The sequence below is a fragment of the Bison bison genome, unplaced genomic scaffold (genome assembly GCF_000754665.1).
Source record: "Bison bison bison isolate TAMUID 2011002044 unplaced genomic scaffold, Bison_UMD1.0 scf7180017864367, whole genome shotgun sequence".
NCBI lineage: Eukaryota > Metazoa > Chordata > Mammalia > Artiodactyla > Bovidae > Bison > Bison bison.
In genome coordinates this window covers 5,146,338-5,157,853 of record NW_011494939.1, presented here as the reverse complement: position 1 = coordinate 5,157,853, position 11,516 = coordinate 5,146,338, and the positions used below count along the sequence as shown (strand labels likewise).

The 11,516-nt window shown below is 41.9% G+C and overlaps 1 pseudogene; it reads right to left on the bottom strand.

Moving 5' to 3' along the window:
- Positions 1–10,747: 10,747 nt before the first annotated feature.
- Positions 10,748–11,216, bottom strand: LOC105000037 (annotated as a pseudogene).
- Positions 11,217–11,516: the final 300 nt, after the last annotated feature.

Sequence of the window (11,516 nt, the reverse complement as noted above, 5' to 3'; positions counted from 1 at the left end):
TCTGAGTTGGCCATATTCTCAGATTAAGACATCTGATTTGATGTTGTGAAGCTTAGAATCCCAGGGACTGGGGAGCCTGGTGGGCTGCCGTCTCTGGGGTCACACAGAGTCGGACATGACTGAAGCGACTTAGCAGCAGCAGCAGCAGCTTAGAATTTTCCTTTCCAGAATAAAAATTCAAATAACTTGTGTTCCATTTCTTAGTGTTTAATTTTGAGATTAATAACAGGTCAACATTACAAAAAAAATGGGACCCTCTCTCCTAGCTGATGGTAGCAAAATAAAGAGCAAAAAATAGGTTTGGGTTTAGAAAGTATCTAACAGTTGAGTAACAATGGTCTCATTTTAAATAGAGTTCACAATACATATATAATTATGTGTTGCATACACCCACATCCTGTTCTCACTAAGGATGAATTTTGGAGGGGAGCAAATTTAAATTTATCGGTTATTAAAATGAGAGGCTAATAATACTCTCATTTATAGCAGGTGGTACTCAAGGCACTTATTGGTTGGTTCATAGAGAGCTTGGCTGCTTGGAGAGGTGGGACTGTGGTCACTAGCTGAAGTGGGAAAATAAGACATGATGGTTTACAAAGAATCCAGCTACTTAGAAAACATCTCCATCGGGATGATTTGCACATTTCAAACTCAACCTTAAACCTAAACCCATCTTTTTCTCCCTTAAGCCTACTTTGCCTCGTGTGCCCCTATCCTGGCAAAGGGTATCACCATCAATCCAGTTGCCCCAAGTAGAAGCTTTGATATTTTCCTTTATTTCTCTCGTTTCTTCTTCTTGCCCCTCATTCCTTATTTCTAATCAGCTTTCAAATGCTGTGGGCTCTACCTTTTATATATTACTTGAATGCATCCAGTTTTCTCCATCCCTATGACACTTCTCTATCTCAGACCTTCATCAGCTCTCACCTGGCTTTTGCTGGCAGGTAGCAGCCTTTCTCGGAGAAGGCAATGGCACCCCACTCCAGTATTCTTGCCTGGAGAATCCCAGGGACGGGGGAGCCTGGTGGGCTACCATCTACAGGGTCGCACACAGTTGGACACAACTGAAGTGACTTAGTAGTAGTAGTAGCAGCCTTTCTGATTTCCCCACCTCCCCTTTTACCTCACTCCAAACCCGCCCCCCCACCACATCCAGAGCTGATCTTTCTTTTTAAAAAACAGTTATTTATTTCCTTGGTTGCATTGGATCTTAGTTGTTGCATCACGTGGGATCTTTTGTTGTGGCGCACAGGCTCTCTAGTTGTGGCACGCGGGCTCAGTAGCTGTGGTGCATGGGCTTAGTTGCTCTACAGCATGTGGGCTCTTAGTTCCCTGACCAGGGACCAAACCTGCATTCCCTGAATTGCAAGATGGATTCTTAACCAGTGGACCATCAGGGAAGTCCCGAGAGCTGATCTTCTTAAAGTGCTTGTCTTATTGTCCCTCACTTGCTTAAAACCCTTCCGTGGTCCTAAACTATCACCCAGACAATGTCCAGGATCTTGTGGCTCACAGAGCTCTGCAGGAACAGGCCCTAGGGATCTCGCCACCTTTGCCTGTTGTCACCTTAACTTCTACACCACAGTCACCCTCCTTCAGTTCTTCAAAGACTCCTGGCTCCCTCTTGCCTTGAGGCTTTTCCTCAAGTTCTTGCCTATGTTTGAAATGCTTACAATCTCCTACTTGTCTTTCAGATTTCACCTCAAACATGACTTCCTCCCTGAAAGCTTTCTCTTCTTCAGATCCTCGTCCAGTTTCCCTAATATAGGCTTCCACGCCTGTGTCAGGGAATCCCAGATGTGAAAGATCCATCATGGCCTTTTTTTGTGTTTTCACTGCTTGTCACTTGAAGGTGGGACTCTCTGTCTCAGTGTTATATTTCCAGTCATTACCATGTGGCTGGTGCTCAGTCAATGCTGTGTCTAGATCCTGGGGTCCAAAAGGGATGATTGCTGGCAAAAAGATTGGATAGCAAAATATATTATGATTTTTAAAAATTTAAAGGAATTTTGTTCCTAACTCTGTCTCTATTCATTGCAGCTCTGTCCTCCAAATGCCATAAAGTTTTAACGAGCGTGTATAATGGGACAACCTGTGATGGTAGAAAAAGCCCCAGACTCAGGCAATGTTTGTTGAACTCTTGTGACATTCCAGGCTGTGTCTTAAGCACAATATACATATTAATTTAATCCTTAGAACAGTTCTATTGAGTAAGTACTATTAATTTCATTTGGCACATGAGACACAGAGAATCAGGTCCTGGTTCAAATCCATGCTCTGTCTCTTACTAGCTGCGTAACCTTGGGCAAATGACCTCTCCTTCTGAACTCTCACAGCCTGAACTACAAAATGGAAAAAACACTTGCTAACTACTTGACTTCAGTTTTTCATTTTCTTACACACCACACGTATTACACATTGGCCTTCTGTAGCTCAGTTCTGAAGGCCACCAGTACACTGGTGTATATCAGTACACAAAAGAATGTGAGCTAAGGCATGGGGATGTTCCAGTCCACCAGCTGTCAGTACAGTTTTAGCAGCATAGCCAATATGTTTGTTCAATTAAATATTTTATTGAAATTATTCCTTTTATATTATAAAATGTGTGGAAAATGAAAATAAAAGTTCTGATGCTAGTGATTAATAAGTAGCAACTGTTCTGTACTTTGTCAGTTTTTAAACTATGATCTCTTAGCTTTCAAACTCACTCTTCTATATTCTGCTTTGTGATGCAGGGGCTGGGACTGTGCAAGCCACATTTTTTCTTGGCCAGCTGCTTCCTTTTAGGTTCTGTCCATAAGGGATGTTAGGGAGACTGCAGGGCTAGATGAGGAAGAAGAGACATTTTCATCTTTGCTTCTGGTTTATTTCTGGCTGGCATCCTGTTCCTGTTGTCAGCATCCAGCAATGCTGCTCCTTCACTCTAGCAAAGGTAGTTCATTCCAGAAATAGTTTGTTACAGGTTGAGTTGTGTTCCCCCAAATGCATATGCTATAGTCCTTGCCCCCAGAGCCTCAGAATATGACCCTATTTGGAGATGGGGTCTTTACAGAGGTATTCAGGTTAACACAAGGGTGGGCCTTAATTCAATATGACTGATGTGCTTATAAGAAGAGGAAATTTGGACACAAAAATATACATAAAGGGAAAACAATGTGAAGAGACACAAGAAGACCATCTATAAGCCAAGGACAGGGGCCTTGAACAGAGTCTTCCTTCACAGAGCTTTCAGAAGGAGCCCACCCAGTCAACAGCTTGATTTTGGACTTCTAGCCTCCAGAATGTGAGACAATACATTTCTGTTAAGTTACCCAGTTTGTGGTGCTTTGCTATGGCAAGCCTAGCAAGTAACATACAGTTCAGTCCAGTTTGAAGCTTTGCCAACTTGCAAAGCCAACATGGTGTCCCTGCAGAGATACCAGCACTGCTGGCTGGCCCTGCTTCCTCTGAAGTCTGGGTCCCAGTCCACTGGGACTCACCTCCAAACCCTTAGTCATCTAGTGTTGGTCGCTCAAGTCATGTCTCACTCTTTGTGACCCCATGGACTACAGCCCACCAGGCTCCTCTGTCCTAGGAATTCTCCAGGCAAGAATACTGAAGTGGGTTGCCAGTTCCTCCTCCAGGGGATCTTCCTAAATTTGAATAATCCCAACCTCTTCCCTTGGTTATTCCAGCCTAGGAACTGCTTTCTGCTGTTGCTTCCTCTCTGAGTTTAATAATCTCTTTTTGCCTTTAGTTAGCAATTCTTTATTATCTAGTTAAACATTCCCTATATTAAATTCTTTCTGTTAAAATGACTGGAGCCTTCTGGGCATGACCCTGGCTGCCTACCTGGGGAGGTGGGGCTGCTGCCTCAGTGGGTCTGGTAGGCTGTGCATCAAACCAAAGAGTGCTATTCTCGAGACTTACAATCTAATGGAATTTGCCTTGTTGGGTTGTGATTTCTGGGGGGATGTATCACCCCTTCCTTCTTTCTTATTCTCCTTTTTGGAATGGAAAAGCCTGTCTCACCGTTGTATTTGGAAGCACTTAACTTGCCTGGTTTTACAGGTTCATCGCTGGAGAGATGTTTTGCCTCAGGACGAATCCTACCTCTAGTCTTACCTACCTCTGATTTTGATATTGAGAGTTTGGACTTTAGACTTTAAAATTGATGCTAGAATGAGTTAATGCTTTGGGAGCTGATGGGATGGAAAGAATGTATTTCTCATGCAATAAGGACATGGACTGGGGGGGGTTGGGCAGGGGTGGAACACTATGGACAGAATTGCACCCCCACAAAATTCATATGTTGAAACCTCTAATCCCCAATGAGACTCTCACAGAGTGTATGACAGAAAGATCCTCCCTGGCATAACCCTGTATTAGGTGCCTCGAATACAGTATCTCAGACTGTATTAGGCACCTGTCCTCCAGTGACAGAGACAAGAATCATAGAACTCACAAAGTTAATACAACTGCAGAGTCGGACATGACTGAGCAACTGAGCACTCAGCACTCAGAGACAAAGATGGCAACTTTTGAAGCAAACGGAGTGTGGACTTTGTTTCCTCATTTGAATATACATTGACTTAAGCCCATTTGCTGAGAGTTTAGTTGCTAAGGAAAAGCACTAAATTGAGGAACAGAATAAAATGTTGAAAATATATGAAGATCGGATCTAAAAAGCTTCATGTAACTTCGAATGTCTGATTTTCTCACAGTAACCTGCATGTTTCGCACACTCCTTAGAGATATTCTGTTCTCATGTTGGTCTCCTTAGACTGGGAGCTCCTTAGGTAGAGTTGGGGGATATTTCGTCCTTTCTGTATCCCCTGGTGTCCATCACTGTGACTGGCTCATAGTTGGCATTTAATAATATTGATTAAACTTAAACTTAATTCTGGAAAAGGGCCAGTTTCAACTCCCCATCCTCAGTGTCATCTTGGACCTGTCGATGACCTAGGACAGAGCCTCCAGGGAAAGGGGCAGCCTAGTGCAGAGAAATGCACTTTGTCGACTTCAGACAAAGAAATAACTTTCCGTTAAGGTGGATTATTTTGAGAGCGCGAGACATAATTTACATGTCAGTCAGTCAGGCCGTGGCCAAAATGGTTCTCACGTCTGGAGGGAATTTATGTCTCTGCTCTTCTATGCTTAGGGCTTGAAACTTTCCTTATTTAATAATAGTTGTTACTTATTTAACACTAACGTTATGTCAGGTTCAGTGCTAACGACTTTACAAAATTATCTCTCATTTGATAGCCATAACAATTCTGTAAGATAGGTAACCCGTTTTATAGGTGAAGCTGAGGCTCTGCAAAGTTAAGCAAATTGTCAGTGCCACACTGAGAAATGCAATAACTGGAATTAAAATTCAGGTCTTTCTGACTTCAGTTTGGTCCTTTCCAATGGTCTTCTGTTCTCCTGTCAAGCAGAACCCCTAGACAATTAGAATGGGGGTCTAAGAGAGCCCTAAGCTCCTTAGTTAGATCTCCTGACTCTCCACGCTAGGATCCTTTCTCCAGGTACAAGCCCTCAAATTCTTGTTATTCCTCTGAGAAAGTGATGGCTAAGTTTTCCAGTCCCCAGTTTAAGTTAGTATACACCTCATACTGAAGGAGGCTATTTGCAGAGGCAGCGTGAGATTCAGAAGTGAGCAAGGACTTTCACTTTTCTGTACTGTTCCCCTCAATATCTCCTGCCGTATTTGCACCTAGAAGGGTTAATAAGATGATTATGTTATGGATAAACTATTGGTTATACATGGTACCTTTCAATAATATTTTGTCTTCTCACATCCACATATTATATCCACAATCCTGAGCAGCAGTGTTGTTAACCCAGACTGGGGATCATCTAAAGGGTATTCCCGAATGCCTTTGGTATGTGTTAAAATGTTTCTATGTATTTTTTAAGAATCATAAAAGATCAGAGCCACTGAATCATATTTATGGCATTAGGTTTCCAGTATGTCAGGTTTAAAAGAATTTAGGCTAATCTGAGAATCTCTGGATAATGTGGATGATATATCCATGGACATGCATGAAAGCTTCCCTTGAAATGGAGATATAGAGAGTGGACGTTATTAACCCAATATTTTCCTTGTTTTTCGTCTCTCATCTAAAGATCTATTGAAATTCTGTAGCTTGAAATGTCACACAGACTTGGTCACATTTTTCCACGCTAGATGAAGTGTTTTAAGCGTGAGAAGGCCACCTGGATGTTTCAAAATGAGATTGATTGGAAGTCCCCGTCCCCCAACTCCCCCACCCCATGCTGTGCTGTGGCCTTATTCTCAGCTGTTTAGGTTTACACTTTTTAGTTCTAATGGTCCATCCAGAGGTGACCATCTCTGCTGGATTTATTTGCTCAGTTGAGAGATTGTTGCAAGATTGAGTCCTTGGGGAAGTTCTGGCAGTAGCATCCCCACTCTGAACTAACAGTGTCAGTAGAACAAGGCGCAGCATCTTAATTCGGGCATAAGGAAAGCAGTGTTCTTACCAGGAAAGTCATGTTCTTACCACTCTGATCCTTCAGAGATGGCTGCACCTTTCAAGCCTCGTCCTCTATCTAAGCTGGAGATTGTGTGCTCCCTATATCCTCCTCCAAACATTTTGAATTTAAAACATAAAAGAATAGTATAATGAGCTCCCACACACTCTTTGCTCTATCTTTATATGAAACATTTTATTTTGCTGAACCATTTGAAATTAAGTGGCAGGTATTATGATGCTTCACCTGCAAAAGAGCATTATTGTCCTACATAACCACAATGCCCTGATCACATGTAAGAAATTTAACCTTGGTGTAATGTCATTGAGTACAGCTCACATTCAAATTTTCCTTACAGTGTCCTTTATAGCTATTTTGGGAGAGGGGACAATGTAATCAAATCTTTAATATCACTTTTGTGCTAGATGAATTTATATGTAAATTGAAAATGTCTTAGTTGTTTCAAATATCTCAACCAAGGGACTCAACTTTGATTAATTTTGTGTTTCGAACCGAAGTACTGTTTCATCTAAGAAGATTTTGAAACATGACATTTGATGTTAATACTTTCAGAACTCTGGAATACCCTGGGCCCAATAGTCCCAATATGTGAAAACTAGAAAGACAACTTCTTTCTTTAGCTGTTTTGGTTGTTGTTGCTGTTTTTAACCACGTTAACCATTTGAGAATGCAAAGTTCAATAATTTTAAGTCTATTCACATTGTTGTGCAACACATCAGCAGCACTATTTTTTTTTTTAAAGATATGTATTTATTTGGCTGTGCCAGGTCTTAGTTGCAGCATGCAGGATCTAGTTCCCTGACCAGGGATTGAAGCTGGGTCCCCATGCTTTAAGAGCATGAAGTCTTAGCCACCGGATCACTAACAAAGGCCCTCTAGCACTCTTTTCATCTTGCAAAACTAAAAACTAAACTCATACTCTTCTCCCCCAAACCTGTTCCTTTTCCAGTGTTCCCCATATCAGAGTGTTGGTAACTCCATTCATCCAGCTATTCACACTAGAAACCTAAGCCATTCTTGAAAATTCCCTTTCCTTTACCTTCCATATCCAATCTGTCACTAATTCCTATTGATTTTGTCTTTCCTAGATGCTTCCCATTCATCAGCTTGTTTCTGTCCCTAACCCTGTCTCCCAGCCCGTGCTGCTGCCATCTTATGCCACCTGGCTCACTGTGACAAATTTCACACTGGCCTCCTTTTCTTCCTGCTCATCCATACTGGCTCCTAGTAATTTGTTATCCATACAGAGACAACTATTTCCAAAGGGCAAGTGTCCCTCCTCACTGGACTCTGCGCATGCTATAGCCTCTGCCTGGACAACCCTTCAGGCAGGTACTGCATATTTATCCATCACAACTTAGTTACCAGAGAAGCCTTCTCTGACGAGATCACATTGCCCATGATAAAGTTTTCCACCAAGTGCATTTCTCTCAAACACAGAATGATTACAGTGCCTGTGTTGGTCTTCCTCACTAGAACAGAAGCTCTTTGAGGGTAGGAACTGTGTCACTTTTTGCTCACCCTTGTATCCTGAGCACCTAGAACACTCTTGTGAAACATTTGATGAATGAATGAATGCGTTTCCTTCTGGCCTTTTATCTATTTTCATATACTCTCATGTTTGCAAAAATAGAAACATCTTGTACCTATGATTTTATAGCTTTTCTCCCACACTTAGCAATAGGCAAACATTTGGGTGCTGTTTTTTATTGACCAAACCCACTCTTGGGACGTTTTGCTGTTTCCGATTACTCCTTGACTTTTCATTTGGAAAGTCGACTTTAGGGCTGTGTATAAACAGCAAACCTGAATTAGTACTGGCTGCTGTATGGTTTCTGACCTATTTTTCAAGGCCCATGTCTGCACCTGGCAACGTCTCTGGTCTGTGCAAGAAGGGTAGCCCAGTGGTTGGTATGTGGGTTCAGAGAGATGAGCTGCTCAGCACTGCTCTGCCTCTGTCCCAGTTAGGCTCATTTAAATACAATGAAAAGAGTCTCAATTAAGCTACTTCAGTAGAAGTGGAATCTAGGCAGAAATCTCTCTGAAATTCAAAGTGGAGCTGCAACTAGAGCTAGAAACTTGATCCAGATTCAGAGCAGCCTTGGGATTTGGGCAAAAGGAGTCCATGGCTCTCCACTCAGTCTCAGGGTGACCTGTCGCAGCTACTCTGTACACATCAGCTTTGATCTCCACTTTAACTTTCCAAGTTCTTTTTACTTACAGTTTTTGCTTTTCAGAAGTTTGGTTTCCAAATGGCTTTAATTTGGCATGGTTCTGACTCAACCTATGGCATCTCTTGATATATCTTTTTGCCTCTTATTTCGGTTCTCACGGAAAACTCTGTTTCTTTTTTTCAAATTAGAGAGTCTCTAGTTGTCCCATTTAATCTTTTTGAGCCAGCTCCATGTGTCCTTGGACTACTGCCTATGGGCACGTGGCTGTCTTCGGATGGGGCATCCACTCTAGTTAGTAACAAGCCCCAAAATGACTTACTGGGCAATAGAAGAGGTGAACTGGAAACTTTCCATTAGAATAAGTCATGGGCAAATCAGGTGCTGTAACTGACTTACTTAGAACTGCCTGTGTGAACTGAAACGAAACACCCAACTTCAATTTTTTTTTTTTCCTTCCTATTGGGGTATGGAGAAGGGAATGTTCACCAACTCCAGTATCCTTGCCTGGAGAATTCCATGGACAGAAGAGCCTGGCAGGCTACAGTCCATGGAGTACAAAGAGCTAGACACTGCTGAGGGACTAACACTTTGACACTATAGCTGGTTAACAATGTTGATAGTTTCAGGGGAATCAAACTTCAGTTTTAAGCCTTGGTTTCCTCAACTGTAAAAAGAGGAAAACAACCTACCTATTTTATCAAATTCTCAGGATATAAGAAAAGAAGATGAGATAAAGCATGTAAGATACTTAACCCAAGAACATGACAATGTTTCTCTTCATAGTAATAATATCATTTATAATACATTAATGTTTATAATGAGTATATTAATATACATTATGTATTTTAATGCATTCTTTGAAAAAGTTGCATTTTCATATTGTAAATATAATAGAGACTTCCTTGGTAGTCCACAGGTTAAGAATCTGACTTGCACTGCAGGGGACATGGGTTCAATCCTGGTCATGGAATGAAGAGCCCACATGCCACAGAACAAGGAAGCCTGTGTGCTGCAACTACTGCGGTGCTACAGAGAATTCATGGACTGCAACGAAAACCCCGGGTGATGCAGCTGAACAAATAAATATTATAACGTATAATACACATAGTATGTTTTTATATACATTTGGAATAAGGTATTTTTCAAATTACCTCTTTAATCTGGCTTAATTTCTGGGAAGAATTTCCCAGACAGCTAAATACTTCTGTAAATTGTGACTCTTGGTACAATAATGTTTCTGACGCACAGGGTGGAGTGATGGGAATGTTTATTTCCCCGGGGGAGATGGTGGTCTACGGGCCCCTCTGCACTGACTATATGGAAATGATCCAAGATAACAGGGGGATAATAAACAGCCTGAGGATACTAACAAAGACCATTGTATTGAAGGAGTTTTTTGGTCTGGAGCCAGAAGCCAAATTTAGAATAAAAGGCACATACTTTCTTTTCTACAGAAATGCTTGAAGAATAATAGCTAATGCTTACTGTATGCCAGGCATTGTGTGAAAGGCTTCACATATTAACTCATTTCCCCCTCTTCACAACACATCTAGGTGGATACTGTTATTAGGTACAATTTACAGATAAAGAAACTGAGACTTTGATCTGTGTTTTTTTAGATCCTTTCCAAAAACTATAACCAACTGACCTTGCTCTGACCTTATGTCCATCTATAGTACTCTGTACTCTGAGCCCCGTTGTTGGTATTGCTGTTCCTCCAGGTCTAATGTCTTGCCTTAATTCTCTGATGTCTTCCAGGGTTAACATTCTTCCATGAATTTCAAACCTGAGGCCTGCCACCAGAGCCTTTAATATCATCCCCCCACCCCACAGCCCAGAGGTCTTTGGGGCTTTCCTGGTGGCTCAGACAATAAAGAATCTGCCTGCAATGCAGGAGACCTGGGTTTGATCCCTGGTTTGGGAAGATCCTCTGGAGTAGGAAATGGAAACACACTTTGGTATTCTTGCCTGAAGAGTTCCATGGACAGAAGTCCATAGGACAGTCCATGGGGTTTCAAAGAGTCAGACACAACTGTGTGACTAACACAACACAGAGGTCTTTTATTTTTTTACACCTATTACACCACAGATTTGTAGGGAATGGGTTCCAGCAGCTAAGGCTCCTTTCCACTGGTTCCTATGTAGAATGCTTCTCTAGGGGGAGAAGTCTGGTGCTTCAGTTGAACCCAAGTACTTTTCTCTTGGCTTTCTGTTTTTCTGATTACTTTCCTTCACACATTTCAGAAAGCTATCTCAGCTCTTAGAGGGCTGAATCCGCTCAGTGTTTACATTAGTTCTCTTGTCCAGAGCCTTGCCCTTAACTTGTTTGTTTCCAGCAGTGCCACCAGCATGCTGGGTAACACTAGACTCTCCCAGTTTCACCCTGAGAACATTTGTGGGGAATTCCTTTTTGAACATGATCTCTACAATATCACCTTTGTTGTAGAAGACGCACATGGATGTGACTGAAGGAACAATTCCATGTTTTCTTAAAGGCTTAGAGAACCTACAATGGGTGCTGCTCTCCTTGCCCTTCATGTTGGTCATTTTGGCACAATACTGGAGGTTGGCAATTTCAGCCAAAAAGAGAGAACCCCTTAATATCTTGAGAGCAAGCTCGACCAAGAGACAAACTAGGACACAAAGTCATAATAGGATAAGAAGTGAGAGGACTGTAAGGTGTATAACATACTTCATTGCTGTCCACAAAGAGACAAGGAAGCTAGAGTTTTTTGTCTAAGTTTTTGTCAGGTGAAGGTCACTCTTGGGGGGCATGGACTCTCCAGCATTTCTAAGAATAGAAATTTTCTTTGAAGCAGCCACCCATTTGTATGGGGAGAGAATCTA